The sequence below is a fragment of the Camelus bactrianus genome, chromosome 15 (genome assembly GCF_048773025.1).
Source record: "Camelus bactrianus isolate YW-2024 breed Bactrian camel chromosome 15, ASM4877302v1, whole genome shotgun sequence".
Classification (NCBI taxonomy): domain Eukaryota; kingdom Metazoa; phylum Chordata; class Mammalia; order Artiodactyla; family Camelidae; genus Camelus; species Camelus bactrianus.
Window position 1 is genome coordinate 45,464,273 of NC_133553.1, and position 16,705 is coordinate 45,480,977.

The 16,705-nt window shown below is 47.4% G+C and overlaps 1 long non-coding RNA gene across 8 annotated transcripts in view; it reads right to left on the reverse strand.

Annotated features, from left to right (window-relative positions):
- LOC141579862 (uncharacterized) overlaps nucleotides 1-16,705 on the reverse strand; it is a 225,336-nt gene that overhangs the window by 165,602 nt on the left and 43,029 nt on the right. For 7 of the 8 annotated variants that reach the window (XR_012511941.1, XR_012511935.1, XR_012511934.1 and 4 more), the window contains 2 exons: nucleotides 7,645-7,819; nucleotides 2,372-2,413 (listed from right to left, as the gene is read on the reverse strand). This is a non-coding gene — a long non-coding RNA (uncharacterized LOC141579862). The remainder of the gene's footprint in view (nucleotides 1-2,371; nucleotides 2,414-7,644; nucleotides 7,820-16,705) is intronic. The other variant, XR_012511940.1, reaches the window with a different exon arrangement.

Sequence of the window (16,705 nt, forward strand, 5' to 3'; positions counted from 1 at the left end):
AGCGGTTGTTGTCTAGAGCTCCAGGGTGAGGTTTAAGGCAGTATGTGGGCTGAATGGAAAAGAGCTGTATCAACCAGCAGTGTCTGTCGTGAGCAATGGGGAGAGAGGAGCACTTGAGATTTTTCCCAGCCTGTCCTACTCTAAAGAAGAGACACACAGGACATGGAATGTAGACCAGTGCTACCCCTTGTTTCAGGTACGTATTGCTGTGTAACAAAACATTTCAAATCAAAGTGGTTCAAAAGAACAACCACGTGCTCATGATAGTATAATTTGGACAGGGTTTTCGGGAGACAGCTTATCACCTTTCCAAGTAGTGTTAAGGGGGAGGATTTGAATGGGGCTGCAGGATCCAAAATGGCTTCACATTCCTGTCTAGCACCTTGGCTGGGGAGGCTGGAATGGTGGGAGGTCGGCTGGGTCCCCTTCTCTGGCAGGGTAATCAAAGTCCTTACATAGTGGCTCAAGGCACTCAGAGAGTGAAAGTGGAAGCTACTGGGCCTCTTAAGATCCTTTTACAAAGCTCAGAACTGGCACAGCATTGTTTCTGCAGAATTCTCTTGGCCAGAGCAAGTCACAAGGCCAGACCAGGTTCAAGGGGAGGAGAAATAGACTCAGCCTTTTGATGGAAGACACAACATGTGCATCCAGGGAGGGGAGGAATTACTGGTGGCATCTCTGCAGACAATTTACCATATTACTCAGCTCAATGGATGGATCCTGTTGTGTGTCTACTGGCCTGCAAATCATATTACAGAGGAGGTGAAGAGAGAGTGTTGATATTCCTGACTATCTATCCATAATTTAAATTGTTTAAATAGTAATATAACCACAAGTGCATGCATATTATATTCATAAACACATATATTTATATCACTGCCTTGGCTAATATCTAAATATTGTCAAATATGGTCATTTATCAGATTATTATCTTCAACAGTAACTATCAGAAAAAGAAAATGTGGTTGAATTTTAACCTGACAGTCCCTTGGAAAGACTGCATTTTGTTGTATTTAAGAATACAACTGGATGTAGGAAATCAAGACCACAATAGGAAGACAGTTGTTTCGCCCACAGTGCTCTCACCCTAAACCCAAACTGGAAGATAGACAGTCTCTTGGATGTCAGTTTCAGGATATTTCACTTAGCAACAAGATAAAGAGCAGGAAGTAGAGCCAGTGGCTTAAAATCTACTTCTTCCAGGAAATTACAACCCTAACCCCCTCTGACCTCCCCCTTATGCTGCATATCTTATCTGTCACTTTTTGGGGGATTTCACTTGTTCAAGTCCTTTGTACCCCTCCACATCATAGGACCCCAAAAACGTTGGGGAGATCTTCTTTTATTTTAATTCTTCTTCAAATAGAACCCAACCCTGGGCTCCATTCTTGAAACCATATCAAGAACAGTGTGGCTTGGGACCACAACTCCAAGTGAAAAGATTTATTACCAATTGAGTTTCACTTGTTTCCACATTGTAGTTCTACTCATTAAAATTCCAAGACAACTTTCTTTTGTTATTAAAACAAAAATGAGACTTGGGATATTTTTAAAACCACAAGACAATTCATAAGACCATAAGAAGATATAGTTGACAGACTGCTTGTCCCATGAAGTTTACTGGAAAAAAATACTTGAATGATGCCATGAACAGAACCACACAGGCTATGTCTAATCATTTGCTCAACAGGTGTTCATTGAGCACATAGTATGTTCTTGACAGGGTGTTAAACATTGAGAAAACAGAAAAATAGAACTCCCTTCTAGCTCTAACAGTCAGAGAGGGGAGAGAGACATATAATTCATTATGTTGCACACAATATATTAAGTATTCTAATAATAACAACAACAACAGAAAATATGTAGCCCTTGCCATGAACGAGGCCTTGTTATAAATGCTTTAACTTATACTAATCCATTTACTCCTCAGAATAACCCTATATTCTCGATTTTCTTATTAACCCCATTTTATAAATGAGGAAGCTGGGACACAGAGAGACTAAATAATGTATCCACGGCAAGCCCCTTGGTGGCAGAGCTGGAACTTAAACCCACATGGTCTGGCTCTAGAGTTTGTTTCTTTCACCACCACACAGAGAAGAGAGCAACTAATTTGCCTGGGGAATTAAGAGTGGTCCTATGGAGGTAGGGATGCTACCATTTTAAAGGACAGGGGGAATTCTCCAGGTGAAGAAGACACTCTGGCAAACTTGAAGATAACCTTGAGGACTGATGAGAAAGCTGGTGAGGCTGTGGAGCTGGAATGTGATAAGGAGGTGGGGGGGGGGTGGCCTGTGATGGTGATGAGCCCTGTGTACTATGAACATCTGGGGACAGTCAGCTTCCCCACATCCCCTGTTCAGAGACTTACCCTTAATTCAGAACCACATATTCGCAAATGGCATGTTGGAATCTGAAAAAGAGAGATGGAAAATAATAGTCATAAAAATCTGCATGCATAGTTTCAGTTTTCAGAGTCAATGCACATTCTCTTAGCCACACTTCATGTTTTGCAGTTGAGAAAACAGTCAAAGAGATGTATGACCCAGTAAATAGGTCCAGAGCCAGGCCTCTGGGCAGGTCTTTGGATTCCTTATTCAGGGGCCTTTTTTGTTGTAACCAACATAGTCCATCCCTATCACTGGACCACAAAACCTCCAAATGTCCATTCAGCTAGATCTGGGTCCCAAGGGCCACTGTCACACAAAAAGGGATAGCTAACGACATTTAGAATGCTGAGACTCCAGAGGAGGCAAGCGTACCCACAGTGAAAACGACATTGGAGCCTTGCCATTATCACAGTCACAATGTGACCTGCAGGTCCTGATGTCCTCACCTGTGAAGTAAAGGAAGAGCGTTCAAGACGATTTCCAAAGGGCCCGTCCAGACTTATCTTTCTCTGCCTCCGTCACTGTCTACATGGAGCATCATTATTTTAGTCAACTGCTGTTTTTGGCCATCACTGAGTGTCCAGTTCCACTGAAAACAGAGCTGAGTTGACAGACTGTGCCATTAGAGCTGGAAGTGCAGCGTCTGGGACATGGCCTCAGGCATGTCTGTACTCCAGCCAAGTTTCTCTCTTAAGTTTAAGCTAACCTTGAAGCGCCCAGCATTTCCAGTGTCCCACTGTGGGATCTGCTTTGTAGCCTGAAATGAGATACGTGTCTCCCTATTAATATCCTCACACTGTCTGAATGCATTTTAAAAACTCACCGTGTTCGGCAACCTGTGGGCCTGTTTTTGTTATTGTTGGTTGGGGCCATGCATACTTGACTTAAAAGTTAGCACCAAATGCAGCTTTATCTGATCAGGGAAGCATGAAATAGAGAAGGAAGGGGTAAATTTCCTTTGCAAAGCAGATAGCCCAGGATGTATTTTTCATGCTGGAGATTTGCATCAGCTTGAATGAATGGCAGTGGTGGTTCCCACCAGGTGAAGTGAGCGCCAGTGAGATCAGGGAGAGAGCAGTGGGCATGGCAAAGACTACCACATAGACTGAGTCTCCTGGGCCCAAGGAAAGGGACACAGGGCAATGGCCATGTTAACCTGATTCCCTAATGCCCTCTCTGTTTATGCAGGGCTCTTCGGTTTTCAGAGTCTTTACATTCCTTCACTCATTTGATCACCATAGCAACTAGGAGGTGACCAGGGCGTAGGTCATTATCAACAGTGACAGGAGGCTGAGGTTTGACAAACGGCTAAGGTTAAATGGAAAGGTAGGATGAGAACCCAGGTCTCCTAACCGCCTCGTCCAAGGTGCTTTCCGCCACACCAAGCTGCTGCAGCCACTGGGATTCAACCTTGAACTTCTTAAAGGCAGCGACTGCCTTAGTCATCAGTGTATGCCTCAGGACTTGGTAAACATATTCAAGAAATATTTGTTAAATTTCTTGAACTCTAGTTTGACTAATGAGAGAGACAGGCCTTTATGATTTACTTGAGTAGGGACAAAAAAAGTCAAAGTCCTGCAAGGTCCTACATGATCTGGCCCCTGTTATCTTTCTCATCTCCTTCAATTCCCGCATTGGTAACTCCCCTCTGGCCACTCTGGCCTACTTGCTGGTCTTTACACATGCCAGACAAAGTGCTGCCTCAGGACCTTTGCAATGGCTGTTCCTTCGGCTTATAACACCCTTCCCCAGATACCCTCATGGTTAACTTCCTTGACTCCCTCAAGTCTATGTTCAAACATCACCTTCTCTATAAAGCTTGCCCAAAACAACCCTATTCGAACATGTAACCCTCCCCCTGCTCCAGGGCTTCCAATCACTCTTACCTCGCTCTATTTCATTAATTGGCATTTTTTGCCTTCTATCATATTGTATACATTTCTTATTACTTATGATTGTTATTTATCACTTATCATTACACCTACTAGAATATAAACTTCAGGAGGGCAATGATATTTAATTCACTAATGTGTATTGCAAGGGTGCAGAACAGTGTCTGGCACACAGTAGACTCAGTAAATATTACTGAATGAATGGATTTGCAAAGTTACAAACACATTTTTATTTCATAGAGAGGTTTTCTTTCTGGTCTATCCAAGTGTATATAAGCTTACCTGTGGTATAACTGACTCTTTTTTTGGTACTTCTGGGTGGTCAGGGAGCAGGGAATCTGTCCTACAACTTTTTTGAGGGAGAGAGAAGGAGCAACTGTGGCCTGAATCACTGATCTAGAATCTTCTCCCACTGGGTGTGGGCCTTCTGACTCTAAATGGGGGTTCTTGCAAAAAGGAACAGAAGGGCAGCTGGAAAAAACCAGGAAAATACACTCCTCATAGTAGATTTTCAGTGGGGCTCTCACATCTCAGAATCAGTAAGGGATAGCACCAACAGGGCTACATGGAGCAAACCTAGACATTGAGGAAGGGACAGAATGTGACACCAGATCCACCGATGTTGCAGCACTGAAGCCAGGACAGGGATTCAAAGCAGGTGGGCAGGCACTGAGTTCAGTGCACAAGACTTCTAGACCCAGGCCCAGACCAGCACTGAGCAGTTGGGGGCGTGCTGAGGGTGGAAGTATCTCCAACATCGTGGAGTTTCAGCAAGTATGTCAAGCCAGGCGAGCTGGAGAGCTGGCTTCAAGCACCCAGGCAACTGCGCAGTGTAAGTTAGAGCCTTTGCTGTTGACGGGCTGCTGGGGCCCAAATCTGGTCACCTGGGCAGAAACCAGGAGAGAGTGGAGCTGGAGCTCAGGAAGGAGGCTCATGCGGTGCTCAGGCAGGACGGGCTGTTGTTAGTCTGGAGACCTCAGTGTCTCCTACCTCACCCCAGGCCTGCCCTGGGAACTGAGCTGGGGATGGGCTGTGAGAGAGGGAGGGATGCTGAGCAGGGTGGCTGGCAGGGCTGACCCACATGCAGAAGGTTGCTTCTCAAAGAGGAGCAGTTCTTCGCTTGCCAAGGCATTGTGGAGAGAGACTGCAGGGGCTTTCAGAGTCAGGGTCAATGTCAACATCTCCTAGAGCTGGGCAAGTGGTTACTGTGTCAGAGCTTCAGTTTCCTCACTCTCTTCCCTCACAGGAGTGCTGAAATAACTGATGGAGAGTGTGCTCAGACAGCCTGCGTACCAGCCCAGCCCCTCCCTGGAAGGACCAGCGGCCTCTGGTTTTTCTACCACGGCCCTAACCCAGGCAGGTTGGAGGAGCATAGCCTGGAGCATGCCCTCCACCCCATTTCCCATCCCCCAGCCCGCCCTGTGCCCAGCCAAGAGCTGGTTTATTTGAACTAAGAATTTAAATGTAAATATGCAACATCCCTTCCCCTCTCCCTCCACTCAGCAGGAGAGAGCGTGTGTCCGCCCCGTCAGCTGCAGCAAGAGTGCCCTGTGTGCCGAGATCCTATCTATGCCGAAAAGAGCAGAAATATTAGACGCAGCTAAATAAGAAAACACAGATTATTGCTGGAGACCCCTAAGGCCTACTTTGTCTGTGCAATAGTTTGTTTTACTTTTCACAGAATTTATTTTGGCTGCAGCCAGATTGATGGTGATTATATCTGAAATCCCTCCCACATATCTGTCACATAAACACTTCGTTTAATTCAGGTTTGTAAAAGCTACGGGCCAACAGGGAGCTGGGTTTTCCAATTAATTAGCAGACGCTAATGTCGGGCATCTTGTCACATGGCCCAACGGCTCAGAGGCTGAGGGTCCAAGAGGGGATGGCAGGCAGCCCTGGCCCCTTTCTCAGGAGTCTGATCCCTTGGCCAGTAAAGGAAAACCAAGGGAAAGGTGGAGGAGGAAGAAGAAGGCTGCTCGCTGCCTGGCCTGGCTGAGGAGGAGGATTCCAGGCAACAGAGTGGGCCAAAGTCACCCATCCGGGCACAGCCAGAGGAGGAGGGGAGATGCATAGGCGTTTTGAAGTGGATACAAAATAATCCCCAGGCTTCCTCGGACTTTCTGTCGATAGCATCACTGGATCCGACACCTCCTGGGCAGGGGAAGGGCTTTAGGGGCCAGTGGCTGGGGAGGGAGGCCCCTGTTCAGGCAGCCGAGGGGGGACACAGAGCCGGGAGCCTTGGCAGCAACGGCTCTGATTCCCTGAGACCCCCAAACCGTCTGCTCCCCAGCGGCTGCTGCAGCCCTGCCAGCGCCGGGCAGGATTTCCTTCTGTCTGATGGGACCGTGCCCCTAACAGGCTGCATATGCCCGCCAGCTGTTGCTCCCCTTCTGCCCCCGCAGCTGAGACAAGAAAAGCATTATTTCCTCCTGGCCTTCTAATCTCCAGGCCTCTCTAACTTCACAGGTCTGCTTTGGGCATCGTTAACTCGTTGCTGCTTCTTGGGGCAAGTCCCTCTTAGCTCAGAAAAGCCTCTTTTTATTCTCCCCAACCCATTTGCCTTTCCCGTTGATGTGGGGTTCCTTCACTAAGGGGCTGGGAGTGTGCAGAACTTCAAGAAGGAAATCTGGTTTTCAGAGGCTTTATTTGCTTCCTTACTGATTCGGAAGAGGCTATTCTGTCTGCGTGAATGGTCCCAAGCCTGGGAGAATTCCTGGTAGCCCAAGAATAAATATTTTTTGAGCACATTAGCCTCCGGTCTTTACATGGACCATCTCATTTAATACACAAAAAACCCATCCAAACAGCTATTTTGAACCCCATTTCACAGATGAGGGATCTGGATGGAGAAGAAAAAAGATGTACAGGAGGTGACAGCAAAGAGGCTGAAACAGCACTGAATCTGTGTCTGCCTGAATCCAGGGCTTTCCAGAAAGGACACTGGGACCAGAAGCAAGACTTTCCCACTCTTGTCTTTGCTGCACCACTAACAAGGATGACCTGGGTCAAGTCCCCAGCGCTCCCTGGGCTTTGTTTCCTTCTGTGTAAAGGAGGGGTGGGTAGCACCTCCCAAGCCCTGCCTTCCGGAGCCGCCTGTCTTGATTCCACCTCCAAATAACCACAAGAACTGGGCCATCCTCAATTCTTAACCTGCAGAGGGACTGGAGGCCAAAATCCAGCTCAAGCCATATCCAGTTACTAACCAAACACTTGTTTTTCTTCCTGACTGAAACTGGACATGCCTGTCGCTTGGGGCTCTTGAATTGTTAACCCTTTCACAGCAGCCCTTTTTTTCCCTCCCGAAGCACATAAAACACAAGGCTCAGATTGGCCAAGACATTACTCAGCTCAGACCTTACCTGGGGAGAAAGATCTGTGGAAGCCCAACCAGAATGCACCATTTTTGACTTCACCAGTCCTAATTTTTCACTTCTGTCCTTTGTAATGTGAGGTTGGAAGTGTGATTCCTATTTCACCCTCCTTCTTAAAACAAAGGACGCCATTGTTTAGAGGGCTGGAAAGGAGAGGCTGGTTCTGAGGAGAGAGAAGAGACCGGAGTTGGGGTCAGGGGTCACGTCTTGGTATAGACAAGCTGTTCCCAAGGTGGAGCTGGGGTGGGCAGGCTCCTGGGAAATGCCCATCCAATCAGGGCACCCCAAATCCGCAAGGAACTCCCCATCTACTACTTCAAAGGGTACTTAACTCTATTCCTCAGGGCTCTCCTCTCAGGACAGGACTGGGGTAGAGTTTGGTTCTCCTGCACTGAATTTCACTGGATTCCAAGATTTTTAAAGCTCCACTCCCAGCGCCAAAAACAGACAAACAAAACTGAAACAGAACAAAAAGCAGCCTCACGGGACAGTCCTGTAGAAACCATGAGGATCCAAATTCCAAAATTCTGGAGTTCACCCCAGCGTTAAGGATGTGATAGTCACAGCCAGGAAACAAATGCAGAGCCTGAGGGCTGGCCTCCAGGCTCAGAGGCCTAATTGTCAGACTGCGTTTCCAGATGCAATGTTCCTGCCTTTGGCACGAACGTTTTCTATAACAAACCCACTTTGGGGTCATTCATCAGTGTATAAATACACACCTGGGAGGTGGGGGACAAGCCCCCATTTTTCTGGCTTTATAAATACGGAACTCACATTTCTCCCATTGACATTTGCAGAGGGATGATCGATTAGAGGGCCTTGCACCACGGAGCAATTTCAAATAAACGAGAGTCGGCTGTGCATGCTCCCGCTCTCCACGCCCTGCAGAGGAAACGAGCCTTGGCTTCCAGCCTCTTCCTTGTTAGGTGAGCGGAAGCAAAGACCCAAGCTGAGAGGGGTCCCAGCTTCAAGCTTTTAACTCACCAAGGTAGGGGGAGGAGGGTATGAGCTCTCAGTTTCATGTGTGCTACGCTGCAAATAGGGAACCGGAAATCCAGAATGCAAAGCACTTAGACCTCCAAGGCCTCCTAGGACTAAAGACATGGAAGTGGGTGAGACTCACTGCTGGGTGACTTCCTAGTGTCACTAGTTATAGGGACCTTGGGCCACCTTTGATTGTGGGCCAAGTTGGTAGTTATTCAAGTGGAAACACTTGAGAAAACCACTAGCACTTTTGGTTGACCCAAAGTGTTGTCTGCATCTGATGCCTGCAGTGACACCACTGGAAATCCATTTCTCTGGGTTGACAGTGTTACCAGCTTGTAACATGGTGAGGATGCCTGGGGAGGAGGTGGGAGTGGACTAGAGGTGCACTGGGAGGAGGCTGGGTACACTGGGAGGAGCTGGGGTGGACTGGGAGGAGGTCTGAGGTGCACTGACAGGAGGTGGAAGTGAATTGGAAGTTGGGATCAGGGAAAAATGCACCAGAGCCAGTGAGGGCTCAGAAAGGGCCCTATGGTTAGACCTAATTGTCACCTTAAGAAAGGCAGCTCCAGTCAGCATGGGAGGAGGGTTGTAGGTCATGAAGTGAAGGCAGTGGGTATGGAGACTTCTTTTTTCACAAGCCTGGGGGTTGACGGAAGATGAGAGAACTTCGACTATAGCTAGATAAGACAACTGAATGAAGGATTTGGGGCAGCCTTCTAGACTTTAGGGCAGTTCACATAATACACTACATGTGAAATTACCTTCAAAACAGTAGTGGGGCATATGGATGAGAATTTGGGGTCCTGATTGTTTACTGGTAGGAGTGTTGAGTCAGCATACAGGAGAGACTTGAGCCTCACCCGGCCGGCCGTACTGTGCCCTCCCCCTCTCTGAACCTCCACAACCTCGCGGGTTTTTCTCCAGAACTTCAGTGACTGTGGCTTCTCCACTTCGGCCATGATACCCACCCTGGGAGATGAAGCCCGAGCCTTGAATGCCTGGGAGAGAAAGGTGTGAGGGAGGATTACTGAAGGAGCCAGCCGCCCCCTCCTCCTGTTAGACTCTTTCAACACCAAGCAGGCGTCTGGCACGGGCTGAACTTTTAGAGGGAAAGGCCAGTGTGGTGAGGGGAGGGCTAAGTGGAGCCAGTCAATGGCTTGAGAGGAGAATTAAATTTCCCCAAAGAGGACTGTCTTCTTGGAATCCCTGAAAGCTGTGTGACAATATAATTAAGTAGGAGGCCAGGACAGCCTGTCAAGATGGAAGAGTGCTTTTGCCCCGCCTGAGGGGGTGGGTGGGTGAGAAGGGCCGGTGGGGGGCGGGGGGGAGGGCGTCAGGCCTGCCATCAGCACAGTAACTCCAGTGATGCACTTCTCTCTGTCAGAAACAAGGTAAACTGAGGCCCTGAGCCAGGTACCTCCAACAGGCAAGGATGCCCGCTACTCACTGGCACGCTTCAGCAGGACAGAGCCACTCGTAGGAATTTCTGACAGCCCAGCCCCATGTGACCTCTTCTCTCTCCAAGCTCAGCCCAGTGGTCACCAACACTGGTTAGCACTTTAGGTTGTTTTATTTTTTCGGCCTCTTTGCAGGAGCATTGCCCACACGTCACCATCACATTTGCTCCTTGGATACGGACATGGGTGCAGCCAGGAGGGGCTCTGCATCCACAGCAGAGATGCAGAGGGAGAAAGAGAGAAGGATGGGAGGGAAGAAGAGGGAGCCCTCCACTGAATAGCAAGAGACTTTACTACAAACTCAGTGGCTTGGTTTCCCCACTTGTAACTCCTGGACTCCTATACTTGTAATGCAACTTCCGCCTCGTCATCCTGGTCCACCACCACCACCCCCACACAGCTGCTTCACCCAAACTAAGGGCTCCAATCTGAACCGCTCTTTGGTTTGAAAAACACTGCTGAATATCCTTATCCATGGACAACAGACACTAACATTCCTGTGTAGAGATAAACATATACGTGTTCTGTCTCCCAGTCATTTTAAATAAATGTTACCACAACGCCTCCACTTTGCAGACTTTTTAAAAATCAATACTGCCTGGAGTTAGCAAATAAGGAAGGAAATCACTGGGAAATGCATTATTCATGAGCCTGCCGGAGTGCTGATGACTGGCAGTGATAAAGGTCCCAGTGTGAGCGAGCAGCCGAGCAGCCATCCTATCAAGTCAATCTACCCAGCCTGCTTCCTGTTTTGGGGAGCAAGGATATTGCCTCTCATCACTTTTCTCGTCGCTCTCATTTAGGAGAGTGGGATCTGTGCACCTGTGGGAACTGAACCTGGCTTTTGCTCAGGTCATGACACACGGGGAGCAGGATGGGACCGGGCAGAGGAGAGGACTGAATTCCCGCAGGGGAAACTCTGATGAGAACTACTCAGAACTCTGTCCTCTGTAGCTCTTCAGCTCACATCTTCTTGTGAGTGAGAAAGAGTCCGTCTCAGCCCTTGAGAATTCCAATTGGCAAGAGGAAATAATCATTGGACATTAATCAATATAGAGCCCTTTGCCTAATGGAATTCTGGGAAAGGCTCTCAAAAGCCGAATCACAGGGCTAGTTAGCAATGGCTTGGCTACCTCATCAATTAGCTTTCCTAGCAGAGACAGGCCACCAGGCTTGGAGAAAGGAGGATGGGGAGAGAGGAAGAGCTTTTGGGGCAGGGAATACTGGGGCTTGCTCACAGATCCTCTGCTGGGCCATCAAGTTACCTCAGGCAAGATGCTCCACTCCTCCTGGGCTCCTGAGCACCTCCCCCACCACTAAAGTAAAAAGTGAGGAACCCCACAGTTTCAGGAAAAGAGACTCAATTGCTTCTGAAGCATTGCATGAGCCTGAGTGGAAGAGAAAGGGAAAATTGAGGAGAAGAAAAAATTGCCATGTTCAAATGAAATGTCCAAAAATTAACACAGACTCATGCACAACTTATGTGCACCTGAGAAGCGTGTTATGTAAATGAACATGGTTCCAAAGAGCACTGGTTCACACAGTGGGTGTGAATCCAGAAGAATAAGCCCTGTGCCACTGCCCCCCATAAGATACAGAGACCACTGGAAGAGAGGGATGATGGGTCATTTCCAGCCCTGCCAAATCAGCTACAATCCTTTGTGTTAAGCCTCTGGAGGAAAGTGAGAGTCAGCTGTCTGATGCGGTTTGTTACAGCCCCCGACTCCACTCCTTGCCGGAACTGAGAGCAGGCCGAGCAGCTAGAACTTCTAGACTTCAGGGTCCAGGTCAAAGATCAACGGATGCAGTTCCAAAGGAGGGGTTGGGGGCAGGAGCAAGGTCCACGCACCCAGTCCTCCAGCTGCCCAGGTGGCCAGCACAGGGGAGCAGAAGCAGTGTCGTCCCCTTTCAATCCTGGCCAAGCAGGCAGGGTGGGCCGGAACCAGCACCAGGCAGAGCCCAAGCAGCAACACTCTGGCATTACTCAGCTGAGGGCAATGAGGCGTTATTCAGCACAAGCAATGAATCCCCTGTTACAAAAATCACACCGTTTTTCACGGGGAAAGTCTGAGTTACAGATTTCCTCCTTTTAAACATTATGTTGGTATTTTCATGCACGTATATGGCTTTGAACAAGGTTAACAAAGATTGACAAGTAGCAATTCTGTTGGTCCCACTTTACCAAATAGAGGAGAATCATTTATAATTTACATGGTCAACTGTATTCAAGCACATGTTCCCAAATTCTGTGACAACTGTTCTTTTAACTGAGTGACCATTCCTCCTGCAGTTTCACTTGGCAGTTACCTGAAGGAAAGCCTTGCAGGACTCAACACACAGAACTACCACGATACCCACTGGGAGGTAGAAAGAATGTCTGAGGAGCAGGGAGCTTTCACCAAGCTTGTGCACTGTACTCTCAGAAGACACATGTCCTTCAGCCTCTTGCCCAGACGTGGCACCTGAGTGCCCGAGCCCAGGAGCAGAAGCACTGACAGCAGAGCCGCCGCATTAGTGCTGACAGCGGCGACGGGCTGCAGAAACGGTTCTGTGCGTTTGCTCTCTGCGTCATGGAATCTGGACCCATTTAGTGTAGGGGTGGGGAGAAGAATACACAACAACAACACCCTTCTTCTCTTAATAGTCTCAGAGTGTAGCCCTGTGTCACAAAACAGCATAGAATAATAGGACTTGGTATTAAAAGTCATCCTACGAATCATTAGTCCAGTGTTTTCAAAACTGAAGTTCCCCAGAACATTTTTTCTAAGAGGTGTTAACCGGTAGGTTGTATAAAAAGTACCCAATGGTCAGTTAGTCTGGGAAGTATTTAATACTCTCCCCATATACTCACAATGCACACTGAAATATTGAAGGCACTGAGAAGTACTACAGTGGATAAATCTTCCTTCTGATGTGTTCAGCATCTCCAAAATTTATCCAAGGATGGAACAATTTTCCCTTCAGTGTAGCTAGTAACATATTATGAAATGACGTTACTTTGGTTAAACATCTATCTGTCTTCCTCCTTTCCACCCCCCAGCTTTCCTGTCCCCACCCCACCCACTCACTCACACATTTTACCAAAACCTCAAAAAGGTTAGGTGAGTGCCCAGATGAAGCCCTCAGAACACCTGCTTGAATAAGGCAGCTTGTTGTATGTGATTGATTCCTTTAATGGCCCCAATTTTTCAAACTTCCCTGGATCCACACCCTTTACCACATAATTTTACAGTTCCTTCCATGAGAAGAGGAGTATATTCCCCACTCTTGACTCTAAGTTGGCTCATGTGACTTGGTTTGGCCAATAGAACAGATGGGATTCCAGCTCCCAGCCTGTATAATTCAAGGGGCTGTATGATTCCTCTTGCTCTCTTCCACCTGTGCCAGTGCCACGAGGACATGCCTGGGCTAGCCTGCTGAAGGATGAAAGACATGTGGAGCAGAGCCCAGTCACCCCAGTTGCCCCAGACTAGACCACCCTAGATCAGCCAATAGCCAGTCAACCACAAGACATGGGAGTGAGCCCAGCCAAGAACAGCAGAAGTGCCTGGCAGACTCCCAGCTGACCCCGGAGGGGTGAGCAACAGACACTCACTGTTGCATGCCACCGAGGTTTTGTGGTTGCTTGTCATGCAGCGTGCAGCATTACTGAAGAAAGAGATAATTGGTACAGTGTAGTAGAAAGTACATGGGCTTTGTTTTGGAGTCTACTATATTTATATTCAAATTCTAGCCCCACTGTCTTTCAGCTGTGTGAACCTGAGCTAGCCACACAACTTCTTATAGCTTTAGTTTCCTTGTCTATGAAACAAAGATAACCTCAGAGCATCATCTTCAGGACCAACAGAGAAAACATGTGAAAGCAAAATAAAATAGTGTCTGGCTACATGATAGGTGATCAGTAAATGCTGCTTCCTTTGCCTGGAATTCTTTAACTGAAGGCACAGAGCTTTCATCTCTAAGGCTGAGTACTTCGGTGTATTCCTTCATAGATTTGAACAGCCTGGACTCAGAGCCCACCAAGATTCCCGGGCACTGGGGCCATCCTGATGTACATCCTGTTTAGCACTTAGTGATACAGCAAAGACTTCTTTCCAATATTTCAATTTCTATGTCAATAGTCTTCCACATCCTTTACAAAGCTCACAAAGTAACCCAAAGAGTGAATACTTCATCATTTATTTTGCCATTTGGGATGTTTCCATCATTTTCCCCCACTAAATAAGAAGTAAATGTATATTAAATACCAAGATAGATGAGGTGATGTAGTTATAAAATAGCATATAAGGAAGAGGAGAATAGTAAAAAGAAGACAAAGTCTTTAAAACTGACATTGGAAACAATGGCCCTGCGTCATCAATGAACACGACGTCTCTGCAACAATTCTGTTGAAGAAGAGACGCAGGTAATATATTCTTGAAAACTGTCTATTCTGAGTGGTTAAAATAAAAGCTTTGCTGTCTGCAGGAAAAAAAAAAAAACACGGTTGTCTGAGAAATGTCACTTCTGAGGTGCACCCAAGCCAGATAACTCAAATTTGCCTGCAGATTTTTAAAGACAAGACAAAGATGAAGCCTAAACTTTTACAGTTTCAAGGGTTCCACTTGGTGAGATTTGGCTGTTAAAACCATCATGATCCCCACCTTTGTGAACTATTTTTATTCCTGGTCCTCTCAGTAGTAAAACAAGAGCAGCAGCATCTGCATTCCTCCAAAGCCCTCTGTGAGCCCACAGCTCCCTCAGAATGCCACTCTCCCCCTCCCTGAGCCTTCCAATGCAAACAGTAGGTACATCTGAAAACAGCCGCGGCCAACTGCTCACCATTAGCCAATCTCTCGCTCCTGGAGGAAGTCATCCTAGCCTACCGCGGAAGTCCATTTCCAGTTATTACCACTAGACAAATGGCTTTTAAATTACATCCTAAAAGGCTAACAGGCCATTCGTCTTTTTAAGTAATGGCACAGAAAAACTGTATTACTGCCATCCCAGCCCTGCAAAGGGGTTCCGACTTGAAAGAGGAGTGTGGATGGGTGGATAGGAAAGGGGTCTAGGAGACAGAAACACCCAAGGCCGGCGGGGGGGGGGGGGGGGGGACCTTGATCCAGAAAAGCCGGTGGATTTTCTAGAGCCAAATGGAGCATGCACACTGGCTAGACCTCTGAGAGGGCAGAGTTGATGTGGCTTTTCCTGGAAGGTGTCTAAGGTCAGCAAAGAGAACTGAGACTGAGCTTCTGGAATGGGAAAGGGGAGCGGTGAGTATGAGGAGCATTGACGTGGGCAGAGAAAAAGCTGGACAACGGCCGTGACCTCCGGCCTCGACCAGCAGGCTAGAGTTTGGACTTTATCCTCAAACATGCAATCTCGGGAGCCATGGACTTCCCAAAGAAGCGGCCAGATGCTCTGACTCTGAGCTCAGCCTCTGGGCTTCTGGCCTCTCCCCTCACCACCCTTGGGACATCTTAAAAGCCAGGAACTGCTACCTCCACTGGGCCAGGCGTTAATTCTGTGACATGTTATGAATAGGGAAACATTAAAGAAAGAATTCCGGCATTCCTCCTCCTGCTCTAAAGCCTTTGTTTACCTTCTTAGTCCAGGCCTGTCAGTTCCCCCATGAGCTGACAGGTCTGGAGGGTGAAGGAAGCTGTCACCGCATGGTTTCCACGCTGACAGTCTGTCTCGCCTTCGTTTCAGCGCACAGCCCGCCTCGAGGCACCAAGTCACGCTACATCTTTCAGATTGTGGCCTCCCTGGGGTATGGCGGGACCAGAGCCCCCAGTCTGGAGCCCAGAGAATCGCACAGAGGGGCCTCTGGGTCTGCTGAGAACAAAAAGCTGCCAGGTTTCAGGGATGAAGTTATCATCATCTCACACGGCTGGACTCACCGCCTTCCGGGGGAGAGGTGCTACTCTGTGTAACTTTCTCCCTCCTGCTTTCTGCAAGAGATCTGAAGTCCCATCCTTCATGGAAACAGTCGCTGGCTGTTCAAGATACTCCATATATTAACTTCATGTCGCTCAGACTGGAATTTCACGCTCTTAGATATGCTCACCGTATGATGAATAAGCATCACTTAATGTGTAGGAGAGCTGATTTTATAAAAATAAAGAGTTTGTGGGGGAAGCCACTATTTCTATACTGAAACAAACACAAACATTAAGAAATACAATGTAAATTTTACATGCATTTTTAAAAATAACATAAAAGTTCAAGATGTTTCATTCTTATGGAATGGAACTAAGCCCCCAGATTACTTGGATTTATGTTTTCACTCTTCTCTGATTTTAGGGATGCTTTGGTGAAAAGTTTAAGAACCACTTAACTAATATGACAAGTTACAAAATAGTTCTCAGTATCCAGTTTCCAGCAAGTCTACAGAATATGTCTGTCTCAAGTTCTTCATTTATAGCAATAATAATAAAATAGTATCTATATGCCAAGCTCTAGTTTAAGCACTTTATATGAATTACCTTCTTTACATATGGCCACCGACCCATGAAATAGGACATTATTATTACTGTTCCAAGAAGTGAAGTGACATGCCCAAGGTCATGCAGCTTCGAAGTGGCAGGGCTAACATTTAAAGCCAGTCAATATGACACCAGACG